We start from the raw sequence: 18,038 nt of genomic DNA on the forward strand, positions 1-18,038 counted from the left end.
CTATAACACCTGCGGACAACCGAATACATACTTAATGTTAGCTTACAGCTGCAGGTGACTGCCCGTGCAATGTGGCCGAACCCAAGAGTGCTGACCGTAGTGCCAGTGCGACCCAGAGTACCACCTGAATAGTTTGAAACGAGGCCTGACCGTGAGTCTGACCGAGAACGTGTGCATGACGCGTATAGTCATGAATAACTAAACCGTGAACACCTCCTGACTGCAAGTCAAGATTACAGTGTGCACCGTTTCTAACTAACTAGCGATGGCTCTGAAGACGTGTCAGCAACCACCGCAGGCAAGTGGTCACCCTTGAAGAAGAGTCAAGATCGCAGTGACCACTACCCGTGTAAACGAAATGCTCTGTATGCGTGACAGTAGCAATGATGCCTTGAACCCTATCTGACATGTCGAGTCAGATATACAGTGATTCAGGGCCTATGTGTAACAGCAGCAGTGCGTAACATTAACTAGTGTAACAGGAATATTTAAGCATTTGAATTGAAATGACGTGAACTAGCGTCTGCTAGCGAAAGTGATGACCACCGTGAAACGTGAATAAATAACATGAACAACCGCCGTACGGTTGGTACTGACTAAAAGGTTCTCTATCTACTCAGTACCCCTGGTACTAGGTCCAATTTGGCTTAAGGCTTGTACTGGCCAGGAGAGCGTCTTGTCGGGTGTGGAAAAAATACATGCACACAAGGTACCCTCTAAGTACGCTCTGTTTTACTATTTGCCAACGTTCATATATATATACCATGTTGCTTAATAGTTACAAGTCAGCAGAAAACAAAAACAGGATGTACGTGCACAACAGTTACGAATCAGCAGTTGAGAAAACGAAAAAGTACGGTACGTGCCTTGCGGTTACAAAAGGCAGAATCAAGATATATATCATACAAGATTACAGATCTGTATTATTTTATCAAGACCCTTGTATCCTTCACTGACCGTAGCCAAGTTTGCAATGACCAGGAACGTAACGACCACCTAACTGGATACAGACCACCCAATCTGCAAGAGAAACCATCAGTGTTCTAACCATATGGGTTACGCGCCACCTACCACCTCTGACAGATAAGTGCTGGCACCCCCTAGCCCCCCCCCCCCATGCCTGAAACTACCCCAACCCCACTAATTTCTTGACTACCCCAAGCATCCGACCCGGTACCCCGATATGCATGACCACCCCCCCCCCCCAAACCGAAGCCACAGTAATATGGATTATAGTATTGTTGACTTACAAGCTGCCCCTTGTCTGCGACAGTGCATGTGTCAGGAAACTGTGGCCTGATACCGGTGCACCATAAGCCAGCCCCTCATTACTGCATGGTACCAATACACTCTATAAGCCTGACACATTTCCTCACACACACATTTTATTTTTATTTTTTTCAGCGCCACCTGCTAACCATCCGTGGAGCTGTGCCGCCGGGCTCACTGGCATGCTGTGACTCCGCCCGTTCAGAGCCCCGCGTTACACGGGAGACGCCGGCACAGGGAGACCCACGTGGGTCGCGTCTCCCGCGCCTGCCATGCCGCCAGCTGCCGCTGGACCCAGAGGCCGTGTACACTGCGGCCAGCCCGGGCACGCGCTGCACCGTCGGACTGCCGCCTACATAACGCACTGGGTGCCGGAGCCTGCCCGCCAAACGAGGGGAGCAATTGCAACAGACCAGGGCCCCAGTAAATGAAACCTGACGGACACCCGGCACTTACCTGCACCACCACACACCTGACCCAGCGTACGCAACGAAAGAACCCCCGCAATTTCGCCAACCCAGCATACGCCCAGAGGCAGGGGCCGATGGCTGTTAAATAGCCAAAGCCCCTCCCACAAATTCAGCCTGATAGGCTTCCCACAAGTCAGACATTTCCGCACGCGGCAATACCACATATGTTTATTTTTATTTACACAGTTTTTTTTTTAAATGGGAAAAGGGGTGTGATTCAAAATTTTATTAGGGAAGGGGTTGAATGATCTTTACTCACTTTTTTTAACTTTTTTTTTGCAGTGTTATAGCTCCAATAGGGGGCTATAACACTGCACACACTGATCTTTTATATTGATCACTGGTTTCTCATAGGAAACCAATGATCAATGATTCTGCCGCTTGACTGCTCATGCATGGATCTCAGGCACTGAGCAGTCATTCAGCGATTGGACACATAGAGGCAAGGTAGGAGACCCTCCTCGTGTCCCAGAGCTGTTCGGGATGCCGCGATTTCGCCGTGGACATCCCCAACAGCCCCCTGAGCTAACCGGCAGTGAATTACTTTCACTTTAGATGCGGCGTTTAACGCCGCGTCTAAAGGGTTAATATCGCACGGCACCACGATCATTGCTGCACGCTATTAGCCACGGGACCCGGCCATTGTTAGAGGCCAGGTCCAACCCGCTGTGACGCGGGGCCACGTCTTGGCCCAACGTTATAGAAAGGGAAAGGACTCAGGATGTACTGGTACGTCCTTGGTCCTTAAGAGGTTAAAGGGGTATTCCGGTGAAAAACTATTTTTTTTTAATCAACTGGTGCCAGAAAGTTAAACAGATTTGTAAATTACTTCTATTTAAAAATCTTAATCTTTCCAGTACTTATCCGCTGCTGTATGGTACAGAGAAAGTTGTGACATTCTTTTCAGTCTGACCACAGTGCTCTCTGCTGACACCTCTGTCCATGTCAGGAACTGTCCAGAGCAGGAGAGGCGACCGCTCCTCCCCTCATCTCTCCAAAGGTTTCCCAAGTTAGAGCTGGGGGGAGCGAAGGCAGAGCAGAGGACGCAGGTCTGCACGGGAGAAAGAAGCCACGCCCCAAGCCATGCCCCACTTCGAGGGAAAACAAAGTTGGCGTGATTACGGTTTTGGCACTCGGGCTCAAAAAGGTTCACCATCATTGCTCTAGAGCATACAGCAGCTAAGTACTGGAAGGCAGGCCCAGCGCAATAATAAGGAGGCCCAAGCAGGTTTTTATTCTTACCAAACATTGTGAAGCCACGCCGCCTCCCGCCAGGCTTGTGTGTGAGCTGTATGATCACTTCTCTGAGGCACGGAATGCAGCAGGTACAGCACAGCAGTGTGTGGGGGCTGTGACTGGTGCCGCAGCGGCAGGTGGCTTCAGGACTGTGCGCATCATTATGAGTCACCACAGTTACAGTCAGGCCCCAGACTGCGAGCCAGGGGAGGGGAGATATACCAGCTCTGTTGTGACATACAAAAAAAAAAAAAAAAAAATATATATATATATATATATATATATATATATATATATATATCCCTTCACTGCCTCTGTATAGCAGTGTTTCCCAAGCAATGTGCATCCAGCTGTTGAAAACAACAGCTCCCAGCATGCCCAGACAGCCAAAAGCTGCCTGGACATGCTGGGAGTTGTAGTTTTGCTATATCTATATGCACCCTGCTTGGGAAGCACTGCCATACACTCCGCCCCCTGCTGGTCATGTGATCAGAGACTCATACAGAGGCCTTATGGGGTCAGAGGAAGGAACAGAAAGCAACAGAACATGTCAGAATGGCATGACAGGCAGGTTACATAGGTAACATTATAAATACTATGTTCTGACCCCTGCCAATCCTCCCCCCCCCACCCCATTGTGAGTTCCAACCCTGTACTGTTCTATAATTGTATAATAACCATGTACTGTGTATGTCCCTCTGCTATGTGTTACCCCTGTACTGTAACATCACTGTGTGTATTACCCCTGTATTGTGACATCACTGTGTATTATCCCTGTACTGTGACATCACTGTGTATTACCCCTGTTTTGTTACATCATTCTGTGTATTATCCTTGTATTGTGACATCACTGTGTATTATCCCTGTATTGTGACATCATTGTGTATATTACCCCTGTATTGTGACATCACTGTGTATTGTGTATGGTGTATCATACAAGGTTTACTGTACGGCACGGTTATATTCAGAGGCGCAGTGTGTAATAGTATCATATTCAGATAGTACAGTGTGTGGTAGTGTTATATACAGAGGATACAATTGATTATACTCAGAGGGTATAGTGTGTGGTATTATTATATTCCGAAGGTACAGTGTGTGGTAGTTTTACATTCCGAGGGTACAATGTGCAGTAGTATCATATTCAGAGAGCGTAGTGTGTAATACTTCAAGCAGTAGGAAGGTAAACTAGGCACTGCTCTATACAACACATATTCCCATAGGATAGGCTCTTATTGGCTCTAGGTATAAAATAGCAGCTAGCTGTGTTCTTGGGTGTAGACCTCTGAAGTGTAAGAAGCTTTAAGTAAATACCATATAGAAGAAGAAAATGAAGTCGTGCTCACCCGAACGTTTCTTCAGCGTGATGAAAATTTTATTCCAACAAGTAGACTGCAAATAACAGGAAAAACAATTCCATAGCGGGGAGTGAGGGCCGGTGAGGCTCTCAGACGCCGGGCATACCACTGATAGGCTACTAGTTTGGCGTCACTGAGTACACTTCTTCCGGCCCAGGTATACGCCTCTCTCAGGTGGTAGTGTCTTTTATATCAGCAGGTAGCCGTCTAAACTAGTCAAGACGCAACTCAAAAAAAATATATAATGTGAACTATCACCAAAAGTATATAAAAAAAACACATTTAAAAAATATGTGAGTGTGAACATATATTAAAATCACATAAGATAAATAGTGACTCACAGAAAAGAAGACAAGTGAAGTAATTTCTTTCATTTAGTCCCAGTGGACCTGTAGCATTAAGCCTAATTATCCAGAGTGCTTCTCTACATAACAAATAGGCTTCTTTATTTTCTCCACTTGGGACTTCTGTAATTCTCTCCAAACCGGCGAATTTCAAGCCCGTCTCGTCGCTGCCGTGGCATTCAGCCATGTGGGCAATGAATCGGGGGGCACCTCTGCCTGTGCGGAATGAATACAGATGTTCTCTAATACGTATGCATAATTTTCTTTTTTGTTTTGACTATATAATAGAAATTACAAGGGCAAATAATACAGTATACGATATGTGTTGACTTGCATGTAATTGACTGGTTAACATATTAACTCCTTGGGGACGGAGGGTGTATGCATACGCCCTCACGTCCCGTCACTTAAGGACGGAGGGCGTATCCATACGCCTTCCGTATTTGCGATCACCGCAGCTCGCCGGGCGGTGATCGGACCAGGATGACTGCTGATATTTATCAGCAGGCATCCCGTGGCAATGCCTACCCCCCCCCCCCCCCCCCCCCCTGTCGGCGATCCATATCTGCGATTCATACCTGTGATTTGCAGCAATCCGGGCCAATCGGAAAATACGAATGATCGAAGCTGACAGCTCCGACCATCCTAAAGGATAGGAGTGAGATGGCAGTGTTGCCACCTCCTCCTATCCCCTGCCATTGGTCGATCAGGCTGACGACCAATGGCAGTTGGGGGCGGGGGGGGTTAAAGTTCATTTCCCCCGCTCTGCCTACCGAGTGAAGTGCGGGCAGAGCGGGGGGGGACATGGGCGGCGAGGTGGGGAGCACGGCTTACCTGGACTGGCGGAGGCGGCATCCTGGAGCAGCGGCGGCATCGACGGCAACAGGAGGAGTGCGGCGTGGAGAAGGCTGCAGCGAAGATCACGGCAAGTGATCTTCACTGTGGCCTTCTAAAAGCTGCAAAACTACAACTCCCACCATGCCCACACAGCCAAAGGCTGTCTGGGAATGCTGGGAGTTGTAGTTTTGCAACATCTGGAGGGTCACAGTTTGGAGACCACTGTGTAGTGGTCTCTAAACTGTGGTCCTCCAGATGTTGCAAAACTACAACTTTCAGCATGCACTGACTGTCTGGGCATGCTGGGAGTGTAGTTTTGCAACATCTGAAGTGGCACAGTTTGGAGACCACTATACGATGGTCTCCAAACTGTAGCCCTCCAGATGTTGCAAAACTACAATTCCCAGAATGGCCAGACAGTCAGGGATGCTGGGCGTGTAGTTCTGCAATATTTGGCCCTCCAGATGTTGCAAAACTACAACTCCCAGCATGCCTGGACAGTCTGGGCATGCTTGGAGTTGTAGTTTTGCAACATCTGGAGGGCTACAGTTTGGAGACCACTACTTAGCGGTCTCCAAACTGTTCTTCCCCAGTTGTTGCATAGCTACAACTCCTAGCATGCTCAGACTGTCCAGGCATGCTGGGAGTTGTAGTTCTGCAACATCTGAAGGGCCAGATATTGCAGAACTACACGCCCAGCATCCCTGAATGTCTGGCGATGCTGGGAATTGTAGTTTTGCAACAGCTGTAGGCACACTGGTTGGGAAACACTGAGCTAGAGTCTGTTTCCTAACTCAGTGATTCCAACCCGTGTGGCTCACTGACAGACCGTACATGCTGGGAGTTGTAGTTTTGCAACAGCTGGAGGCACATGGGTTGGAATCACTGAGCTAAAGTCTGTTTTCTAACTCAGTGGTTCCCAACCAGTGTGCCTACAGCTGTTGTAAAACTACAACTCCCAGCATGTATGGTCTGTCAGTCGTTCTGGGAATTGTAGTTTTGCCACAGCTGAAGGTTTGGGGCGCCCCCCATGTTAATGTACAGGATACATTCACACGGACAGGTTTACAGTAGGTTTCCTTCTACAACGGAATTTCTTCTGAGTAAGGAAATACCCCATATGTGTAGGTATAATTCTCTGCGGAAGAACTACATGGCTCAGGAGTGAGAGAGCGCCATGTACATTTGAGGCCTAAATTGGTGATTCGCACAGGGGTGGCGGTTCTGACATGAACGCAAAAAAAAAAAATCCACATGTGACCCCATTTTGGAATGTAACAAGGGGTATAGTGAGCCTTAACAACCCACAGGTCTTTGACAAATTTTCGTTAAAGTTGGACATGAAAATTTAAAATCTTTTTTTTTTCTCTGAAATGCTGGTGTTACCCCACATTTTTCATTTTCACAAGGAGTAATAGGAAAAAAGCCCCTCAAAATTTGTAACCCCATTTCTTCTGAGTATATAAATATGTGGATGTAAAGTGCTCTGCGTGCGAACTACAATGCTCAGAAGAGAAGGGGCGCCATTGGGCTTTGTGAGAGAGAATTAGGCTGGAATTGAAGGCTATGTAAGTTTACAAAGACCCCATGGTGCCAGAACAGTGGACCCCCCCAAATGTGACCGCATTTTGGAAACTACATCCCTCACGTACTCAGTGCTGACTAATTGCAGGGGATAGGAGGAGGTTGCAGAACTGCAACCTCACTCCTATCCATTAGGAGGATCGGGGCTGTCACTGATTTCGTGTGAATGCCGACATGGGGGGTTCTCAGGACCCCCCTCGGCAATGTGTCAGGATGCCTGTTGAATGATTTCAGCAGGCACCCCGATCCATTCCCCAACCGGCTAGCGGCAGGGACCAGAATTCCCACGGGTGTATGCATACGCCCTGCGTCCTGAACAGGTTAATAGTTCTTCTCTTGTCCTGCTTTTTGTTTTCTGTACTGCTTTATCTAAAATTGCTGTGGGATAGCCTCTTTTCTTAAGTCGTAAAATTAAATCTTCTGCTTGGTCATGGAATATAGCCTGGTCACTATTAACTCTTTTCAATCTTAAGAGCTGACTGTAAGGAATGTTATCTTTTATACAAGCGGGGTGTGAACTGTTGTAATGTAATTTGGAATTTTTTGCAATAGTTTTTCTGAAGCCGGCAGTTTTTTAAATGCCGTTATCCAGAAAATCAAAAGTCGTACCGCCAAACACGCTGGTGAACAGCATGTTGACGGTATTTTTTTCATTTAGGAAATCAATGAATGCTTGAAATTCCACATCTGAACTGTCCCGAATAATCAGGACATCATCCACATAACGAAGAATATTTAATATGGCGGACGTATGGATTACTAATTGAAAAAAATCAGTTTTTGTTCCATTATGGCCCAAAAAATATTTGCTGTGGGCCTGCCTGTACCATCTACCATCATGCAAAAAGTCGTTATTATTCAAAATAAAAAGAAGTGCCTCACAGACAAAAGCTATGAAATCTGTAGATCTGGGGGATGCGGGTGTACAGGCTTTCAATATCATTGGATGCAAGGCGAAAGGAGTCCTGCCATACAAAGCCTTCAAAAGCTAGAAGTAATTCACTAGAATCCTTAAAGGGGTACTCCGCACCTAGACATCTTATCCCCTATCCAAAGGATAGGGAATAAGATGTCAGATCGCCGCGGTCCCGCTGCTGTGGACCCAGGGGATCGCCGCTGCGGTACCCCGCTATCATTACTGCACAGAGCGAGTTCGCTCTGTGCGTAATGACGGGCTATACAGGGGACGGAGCAGCGTTACGTCATGGCTCCGCCCCTTGTGACATCACGGCTTGCCCTCTTAATGCAAGTCTATGGCAGGGGACGTGATGACCGCCACGCCCCCTCCCATATACTTGTATTGAGGGGGTGGGCTGTGACGTCACGAGGGGCGGAGCCGTGACGTAACGATGCTCCAGCCCCTGTATTTCCCATCATTACGCACAGAGCGAACTCGCTCTGTCCAGTAATGATAGCGGGGTGATGCAGTGGAGATCCCCGGGATCCCCAGCAGCGGGACCCCGGCGATCTGACATCTTATCCTCTATCCTTTGGATAGGGGATAAGATGTCTAGGGGTGGAGTACCCCTTTAAGTAGTGTAGGAATACCTTTTAAGTAGATGGGCAATAAGCTACTCTAGGTAACTCGATAAAAATTCTGTGGGTGCACCTATTCCTGCCAAAATGGGTCGGCCAGTAGAATAGAAGAGACTTTTGTGCACTTTAGGTAATAAATACCACTTTGCGAGTTTTGGAGCTACTGGTAGAAATTTTTCCGCAGTTTTTAATGAAATGACAGATTTTTCTACATAGCGTCTAAGGAGGGAGCGGAGGTGGTCTTCTGTTCTTCTAGTGGGATTTTCTTTCAATATTTTGTAAGTTTTTTTGTCATTTAGATGACGATTTACTTCTTCTACTCCAAACCACCACCGTGCCCCCCTTATCGGCTCTAGTGATATGAAGGTTTTCCTGTTCACTGAGCCAAGAAAGAGCTGCCTGTTCCCTCATAGTAAGATTTTTTCTTAGGAGATGGATATATAAGTGCTTGAGTATCCTTGATAACAGCTCTATAAAAAAGATCAATATTGCTTCCGGGTATAATGGGGGGGGGGATTGAACATTGATTTATTACCTCCTTTATAAAAAAGTATGTTTAGCATCAGTATCTGTGACTGATGCACTGTGTGAACAGTGTTCATTCCCTCCATCAAGTCCACAAGCATTTCAGCACAGAATATGTTCAGTGGAGAAAAATCACTTGCTTCTATAAAGCCTAGTTCAGACACACGATGGGGATCCTCGCCTTCTAAGACATTATGCTTAATAGTACTTTTACTAGCTAGTGCAAAATGTCTCTTTAAATGTATTTTTCTCAAAGCTTTATGTAAATCTACTTCAAAGGATTCTCTATTCTCTAAGAACAGATAGGCAGTCCTTATCAAGAGGAATGTCTTTAAGATTGATAACATTATCTGGTTCTTCTAAGATTTCCAGCTGATGCTCTTCCTTTTCTTGATCGTGCATAGATGATTTTTCTTCCTTCTTCCTCTTGTGCGCCTCCTAAAGGGACGGCAGGTGTGTCAGGCGTGCGTGGGTTAATTCCTGATCCTCAAGGCTCACAGTCTTCAGATGGACTGGAATCAGACTCTGTTGTCAGATAATCTGTGACCTTTTTCTGTTTTTTGATATATGGTTTTTAGTTCTGAAATTTCGTTTAGAATTGTTATTTAGTATTGTTATTGTTTTGCCCGGTATTGGAGAGATTTTTCTATGAAAAAATATGTCAATTTTTCAAAGTCTGTTTTATCTTGGACATATTTGTCCCTTTTTTGTTCTTTGATTTCAACTTGTAATGTCGCCAATTTTTTTTCAAGACTTTTCATAGATACAAGAAATTTTTCTTCCGTGAGATGCGTTTCTAGCTTTACATAATTCTTCAGTAGTTTTTTCATATTCCGCTTGATTCTTACTCAAAATAAGTAGTTGTAACTTGTGAAAGTGCTCCAGATATGCTTGTTCCCAAGCAGTCACAACATTTTTATCATCCATAAACTGAGATGCGGGTCTATAGGCTTGTAAGCCTCGTGGGACACGATTGCTTTCCACATATGCGTTTAAAGACTGTACTGTCCAATATAAGGGGATTTCTTTTCCCCCCAGAGAATGCACTCGATGTTCCAAGTTTTTTGTACTCAGGCTGAATAAAACATCCTGTGTGTCACAGGACGTAAAGTATGTCCCTGCGTCTGCTTGACCAGCATATAAAACCGAAGCCAATGAAGCATTAGAGGAGCTTTCCATGGCCATGAGGGTAGTGTTCCCCGAAGGGTCTGGCGTGCTCATGGTTAAATCAGCAAAGTTCAATGTGATACAAGCAGTAGGAAGGTAAACTAGGCACTGCTCTATACAACACATATTCCCATAGGATAGGCTCTTATTGGCTCTAGGTATAAAATAGCAGCTAGCTGTGTTCTTGGGTGCAGACCTCTGTAGTGTAAGAAGCTTTAAGTAAATACCATATAGAAGAAGGAAATTAAGTCACACTCACCCGAACGTTTCTTCAGCGTGATGAAAATTTTATTCCAACAAATAGACTGCAAATAACAGGAAAAACTATTTCATAGCAGGGAGCGAGGGCCGGTGAGGCTTTCAGACGTGGGGCATACCACTGATAGGCTGCTAGTTTGGCGTCACTGATGACGCTTCTTCCGGCCCATGTATACGCCTCTCTCAGGTGGTAGGTGTCTTTTATATCAGCAGGTAGCTGTCTAAACTAGACAAGACGCAACTCAAAAAATATATATATATATAATGTGAACTATCACCAAAAATATATAAAAAACACATTTAAAAAAATATATGTGAGTGTGGACATATATTAAAACCACATAAAATAACTCACAGTGACTCACAGAAAAGAAGACAAGTTATTTCTTTCATTTAGTCCCAGTGGACCTGTAGCATTATGCCTAATTATCCAGAGTGCTTCTCTACGTAACAAATAGGCTTCTTTATTTTCTCCACTTGGGACTTCTGCAATTCTCTCCAAACCGGCTAATATCAAGCCATGTAGAAGTTGTGATTTCTACCAGTTAAATCTGGCTAAACAAAATTTTATTCTAGGAGGAATTAATATTTATGTTAACCAGTTAATTACATGCAAGTCAACACATGTCGTATACTGTATTCTTTGCCCTTGTAATTTCTATTATATAGCCAAAACAAAAAAATAATTATGCATATGTATTAGAGAACATCTGTATTCCCTTCGCACGGGCAGAGGTGCCCCCCGATTCATTGCCCAAATGGCTGAGTGCCACGGCAACGATGGGACGGGCTTGAAATTCGCCAGTCTGGAGAGAATTACAGAAATCCCAAGTGGAGAAAATAAAGAAGCCTATTTGCTACGTAGAGAAGCATTAACGGGGTGCTCCGCCCCTAGAGATCTTTTCCCCTATCCAAAGGATTGGGAATAAGATGTCAGATCGCTGGGGTCCTGCTGCTGTGGACCCTGGTGATCTCTGCTGCGGATCCCCGCTATCATTACTGCACAGAGCAGACTCGCTCCGTGTGTAATAACCAGCGATACAGGGGCCAGAGCATCGTGATGTCACGGCTCGCCTCCTTAATGCAAGTCATTGGGAGGGGGCGTGATGGCTGCCACGCCCCCTCCCATAGACTTGTATTGAGGGGGCGGGCCATTACGTCATGAGGGGGCGGAGCCTGGACATAATGATGCTCCGGTCCCATTATTGCCTGTCATTACGCACGGAGCGAGTCTGCTCTGTGCATTAATGATAGCGGGGATTCGCAGCCGAGATCCCAGGGGTCCCCAGCAAGCGGGATAAGATGTCTAGGGGCGGAGTACCCCTTTAACACTACAGTAGTAAAGAAAGACAGACAGGCGGCACTCACCAGGCTTCTGTGAGTCAGTATCTGTGCTTTCTTGTTCGCGCTTCACACTTAATCTCGAATGTGCTGGCTTCCTTCTCTTCTACTGTGTTAACACTACAGGTCCACTTGGACTAAATGAAAGAAATGACTTGTCTTCTTTTCTGTGAGTCACTATTTATCTTATGTGGTTTTAATATATGTTTACACTCACATTTTTTAATGTGTTTTTTATATATTTTTGGTGATAGTTCACATTATATATTATTTTGAGTTGCTTTTTGTCTAGTTTAGATGGCTACCTGCTGATATAAAAGACACCTACCACCTGAGAGAGGCGTATACCTGGGCCAGAAGAAGCGTCCTCAGTGACGCAAAACTAGTAGTCTATCAGTGGTATGCCCCGCGTCTGAGAGCATCACCGGCCCTCACTCCCCGCTATGGAATAGTTTTTCCTGTTATTTGCAGTCTATTTGTTGGAATAAAATTTTCATCACGCTGAAGAAACGTTCGGGTGAGTGCGACTTCATTTCCTTCTTCTATATGGTATTTACAGTCTGTAGTAGTATTATGTATTTTGAGGGTACAGTGTGGGATAGTATTATATTCAGAGGATAAAGTGTGTGCCAGTTTTATATTCAGAGAGCACAGTGTGTCAAGTTCAAGTTCTGCAGAGAGAATATTTATCTGGACCCAGTGGTATGTACCATCTGAATTAGATAAGCAAAGACTATAGAGAAGACGTCACCTGTAATCACTGATATCATTGTGTATTCTCCTCACTATAGAGAAGATGTCACCTGTAGTCACTGATATCATTATGTATTCTCCTCACTATAGACAAGATGTCACCTTTAATCACTGATATCATTGTGTATTCTCCTCACTATAGAGAAAACGTCACCTGTAGTCACTGATAGTATTGAGTATTCTCCTCACTATAGAGAAAACGTCACCTGTAATCACTGATATCATTGTGTATTCTCCTCACTATAGAGAAGATATCACCTGTAATCACTGATATCATTGTGTATTCTCCTCACTATAGAGATGTCACCTGTAGTCACTGATATTATTCTGTATTCTCCTCACTATGTCCTATCAGAGCTGTAGTCACTTGATAGTTCTGCAGTAATGGGTGAAATATAAACTCCCAGCATCCCCTCACCACTGCTAAGGTCATACTGGGAGCTGTAGTTTTACATGGTAAAAACATCTTTAGCACTTTACCATTACGTGGCAATTGGTATATTTGAATATTACACTGGAAAAAAATTCTGTAACATGCTTCACTTCTGGCATCCTTCAAAACAGGCTATAAGATTATTTTCGGGAGGGTTGTATGGGGTGACACCATTTTCTACCACACCAGGTAACACCCATCCTAGCAACGCCACTGTGTCCTAAGGCTTTGCGTGACTGTGCCGTCACACAGAAGCAGAAAATGGTGGGATCGGAGTGGAGGATCATGCTGCTGTATGATCTGAAGTGAAGTCAGTAGCAGCAGAGTAGACTAGAGAGGCAAGAGAAGAGTGTGAGTTTCACAAGATAAATGGGGGAACTGTATATATGGGTGCACTGTATATATATTGAGCACTATATGGGGGCACTGTATATATGGGGACAGCCAGCAGGGGCACTGTATATATGGGGGCACTGAATATACTGGGTACTATATGGGGGCTGGGGGCACTGTAAATATGGGGTCACAGGCATTATATAGTGGCACTGCATATATTGAGAACTATATGGGTCACAATCACTATATGGGGGCACTGTATATATGGGGACAGCCAGCAAGGGCACTGAATATATTGGGTACTATATGGGGCACAGTCACTATATGGGGGCACTGTATAGTGGGTGCTGTTGTCGGGCCCATTGGAATTCCGGTCCCCGCAGCTCACTGGGCGGGGACTGGACAGGGATGCCTGCTGAAGTCATTCAGCAAGCACCCCGTGCAAACCCCTGGGGGGGGTCAATTCAGACCGGCGATCTGCGGCAATTCCAGGTCATACGGGTCTCCGGTGACCAGGAAAATAAGGGGGATTGGGGTTGTCCAAGACACCCTTGATCCTCCTGAAGGGATAGGAGGGAAGTGGCAGGGGTGCCACCCCTCCTATCCCTGCTATTGGTCGGTCAGAGGCGACCGACCAATAGCAGATCGGGGGCTTATAGTTCGGGTCCCCCGTTCTGGCTCACACGGTAGTCAGGGCAGAACCGGGGAACTGTGGTGTGACCATGGAGGTCCCTTATCAGCGGTGGAGGACAGCTGTTTGCTGTTTAGGCATGCTTGGATTTGTAGTTTTGCAACATCTGGAGGGCCACAGTTTGGAGATCACTGTGCGCTGGTTTCTAAACCGCGGCCCTCTAAATCTTGCAAAACTACAACTCCCAGCTTGAACGAACAGCAAACGGCTGTCTCGGCATGCTGGGAGTTGTAGTTACATACCTTCAGCTGTTACATAATTACGTCGCCCAGCATGCCCTTCGGCGATCAGTACATGCTGGGAGTTGTAGTTTTGCAACAGCTGGAGGCATGGTTGGAAAATACTGAGTTAGATAACAACTCCCAGCATGCACGGTCTGTAAATGCATGCTGGGAGTTTTAGTTTTGCAACAGCTGGAGGTTTGCCCCCCCATGTGAATGTACAGGGTACATTCACACGGGCAGGTTTACAGTGAGTTTCCGGCTTCAAGTTTGAGCAGTGGCAAATTTTCTGCCTCAGTGCATACTCCTAGCGGGAAACTCAGCGTAAACCCCCGCCTGTGTGAATGTACCCTAAAAACTAGGGATGCACCGACATATCGGTGGCCGAAAATAGCTATTTTGGGGATACATATCGGCCGAAAATAGCTATTTTGGGGAAATGCCGAAACAACAAAAAATTTGCCGATAATGACCCACCTCCCCTGCCCACCCACAGCACAAGTTACAAACACTGCCAGTGCCAGAGGCGTAACGTTGGGGGGTGCAGGGGGGGGGGGCGGTCGCACCGGACGCAACATCTGGGGGGGCGCGCTCTCCGGGATAGAAATACTTCTTTTTATGTGCTCCCGTGTGTGGCTGAAGGCGGGGGCCGGCCAGAGCATATAAAAACTAATACTGTATACTAAAAACCAGGGGGCCTCCAGCTGTTGTGAAACTACAACTCCCAGCATGCCCCGACCGGCAAAGGCTGTCCGGGCAGGCTGGGAGTTGTAGTTTCACAACAGCTGGAGGCCCCCTGGTTTTTAGTATACAGTATTAGTTTTTATATGCTCTGGTCGGCCCCCGCCTGCAGCCACACACGGGAGCCGGCCCGGGCACATAAAAAGAAGTATTCCTATCCCGGACAGCCCTGTGTCCTGAAAAATGTTTTCGGGACATAAGGATGTCCGCCGGTCACTCACCATTCCCCGGCCAGCGCGCATCCTCCTTCGGTCCTTCGCTTCTCCGCCTCTATGGTTGTACGCACGGCATGGGACGTCCCATGCGTACAACCATAGAGATGCAGGAGGACCTCAGGATTATCGCAGGAGAAGGCGCGCTGGCCGGGGCCTGGTAAGTGACCGGCGGCGCGTCATCATCTTCAGTGTTCCGGCACCGCTCCTCCGGTCCCGGCACCTACTGCTATGGTCCATAGGCCATAGCAGTAGATGTGACCCCGGGCCGGAGGAGCAGTGACCGGATCACTGTGGGAGCAGCAGTACAGACATACAGCCTCCAGCCATACACTGTATATGGCTGGAAGCTGTATGTCTGTGGGATGGGGGGAAGCTGCCTACTATTGTGGGGAAACTGCTGACCTAATGTGGGGGATATCTGCCTACAAATGTGGGGGGAGCTGCCTAATATTGTTGGGGGGAGCTGCCTAATATTGTGGGGGAACTGCCTACTATTGTGGGGGAACTGCCTACTATTGTGGAGGAAATGCTGACCTAATGTGAGGGAGCTGCCTACTATTGTGGGGGAACTGCTACTATTGTGGTGGAGCTGCCTACTATTGTTGGGGAGCTGCCTATTAATGTGGGGGAGCTGCCTACTATTGTGAGGGAGCTGCCTACTATTGTGGGGGAGCTGCCTTCTATTGTTGGGGAGCTGCCTATTAATGTGGGGGAGCTGCTGACCTAATGTGGGGGAGCTGGCAATCTAATGTGGGGGAATCTAATCTAATCTAATGAGCGGAACGCTGCATTTTACCAGAAGATGGGGAGAAGTCATTTTCGGTTCGGTATCGGTTTCGGCCGGACATTTTTTTTATTTCGGTTTCGTTTCGGTTCTGAAATTTCCATTTCGGTGCACCTCTACTAAAAACACTACACATAATAAAGGGTAAAACACTACATATACACACCCTTACACTGTCACCCCCCCCCAATCAAAATTCAAAACATATCGTACAGTAGTGTTTCCGAAACAGAGCCTCCAGCTGTTGCAAAACAACAACTGCCAGAATTTCCGGACAGCCGCTGACTGTCCAGGCATGCTGGGAGTTTAGCAACAGCTGGAGGCACCCTGTTTGGGAATCACTGGCGTAGAATACCCCTATGTCCACCCCTATGCAATCCCTAATTTAGTCTTCAAATGTGCATAGTGCTCTCACTTCGGAGCCATGTCGTATTTCAAGGAAACGGTTTAGGGCCACATATGGGGTATTTCCATACTCAGGAGCAATTGCATTACAAATTTTGGGGGCTTTTTCTCCTTATACCCCTTACGAAAAGGAAAAGTTGGGGTCTACACCAGCCTGTTAGTGTAAAAAAAATTTACACTAACATGCTGGTGTTGCCCCATATTTTTAATTTTCACAAGAGGTAAAACGTAAAATGCCCTGCGGGCGCACAACAAGGCTCAGTAGTGAGAACGCACTATGTACATTTGAGGCCTAAATTGGTGATTTTCACTGGGGTGGCTAATTTTACAGTGGTTCTGACATGAACACAAAAAAATGAATACCCACATGTGACCCATTTTGGAAACTACACCCCTCACGGAACATAACAAGGGATATAGTGAGCCTTAACACCCCACAGGTATTTGACAAATTTTCATTAAAGTTGGTTGGGAAAATGAAAAAAAAAATTTCTTAACTAGAATGCTGGTGTTACCCTAAATTTTTAATTTTCACAAGGGAAAATAGGAAAAAAAATGTGTAACCCCATTTCTTCTGAGTAAGAACATACCCCATATGTGGATGTAAAGTGCTCTGCGGGCGAACTACAATGCACAGAAGAGAAGGAGCGCCATTGGGCTTTTGGAGAGAAAATTTGTCTGGAATTGAAGGCCATGTGTGTTTACAAAGCCTACATAGTTCCAGAACAATGGACCCCCCCCAAATGTGACCCCATTTTGGAAACTACACCTCTCAGAAAATGTAATGAGGGGTACAGTGAGCATTTACACCCCACAGGTGTCTGACAGATTTTTGGAACAGTGGTCCGTGAAAATGAAAAATGTTTCATTTGCACAGCCCACTGTTCCAAAGATCTGTCAAACACCAGTGGGGTGTAAATGCTAACTGCACCCCTTATTAAATTCAGTGAAGGGTTTACTTTCCAAAATAGGGTCACATGTGGGGGTGGGGTCAACTGTTCTGGCACCATAGGGGCTTCCTAAATGCAACATGCCCCCCAAAAGCCATTTCAGCAAAATTTGCTTTCCAAGAGGCAAATGTGACTCCTTCTCTTCTGTGCATTGTAGTGTGCCAGCAGTGCACTTGACATCCACACTTGGGGTATTTCCATACTCAAAAGAGATGGGGTTACAAATTTTGTGGGGCATTTTCTCCTATTGCCCCTTGTAAAAATGTGAAATTTGGGGAAAAAAACAGCATTTTAGTGGAAAAAAAAAAATGTCATTTACACATCCGAATTTAAAGGGTAGCTCCCACCATCCTATTTTTTTTTTGCTAGCCAGTTTCCACCCCCCCCCCCCCTTGCTACGGCACTAGCCCGTTCAAATTTTGAAAATTTTGCATTTTACTAACTTTGAAGCTCTCTACTTGTAGGAAAAATGGATATTCCTAATAAATATTATTTTTATTCACAAATACAATATGTCCACTTTATGTTGGCATCATAAAATGGACATATTTTTGCTTTTTGAAAAAATTAGAAGGCTTCAAAGTAGA

This window comes from Hyla sarda, chromosome 4 (assembly GCF_029499605.1).
Source record: "Hyla sarda isolate aHylSar1 chromosome 4, aHylSar1.hap1, whole genome shotgun sequence".
NCBI classification, from domain to species: domain Eukaryota; kingdom Metazoa; phylum Chordata; class Amphibia; order Anura; family Hylidae; genus Hyla; species Hyla sarda.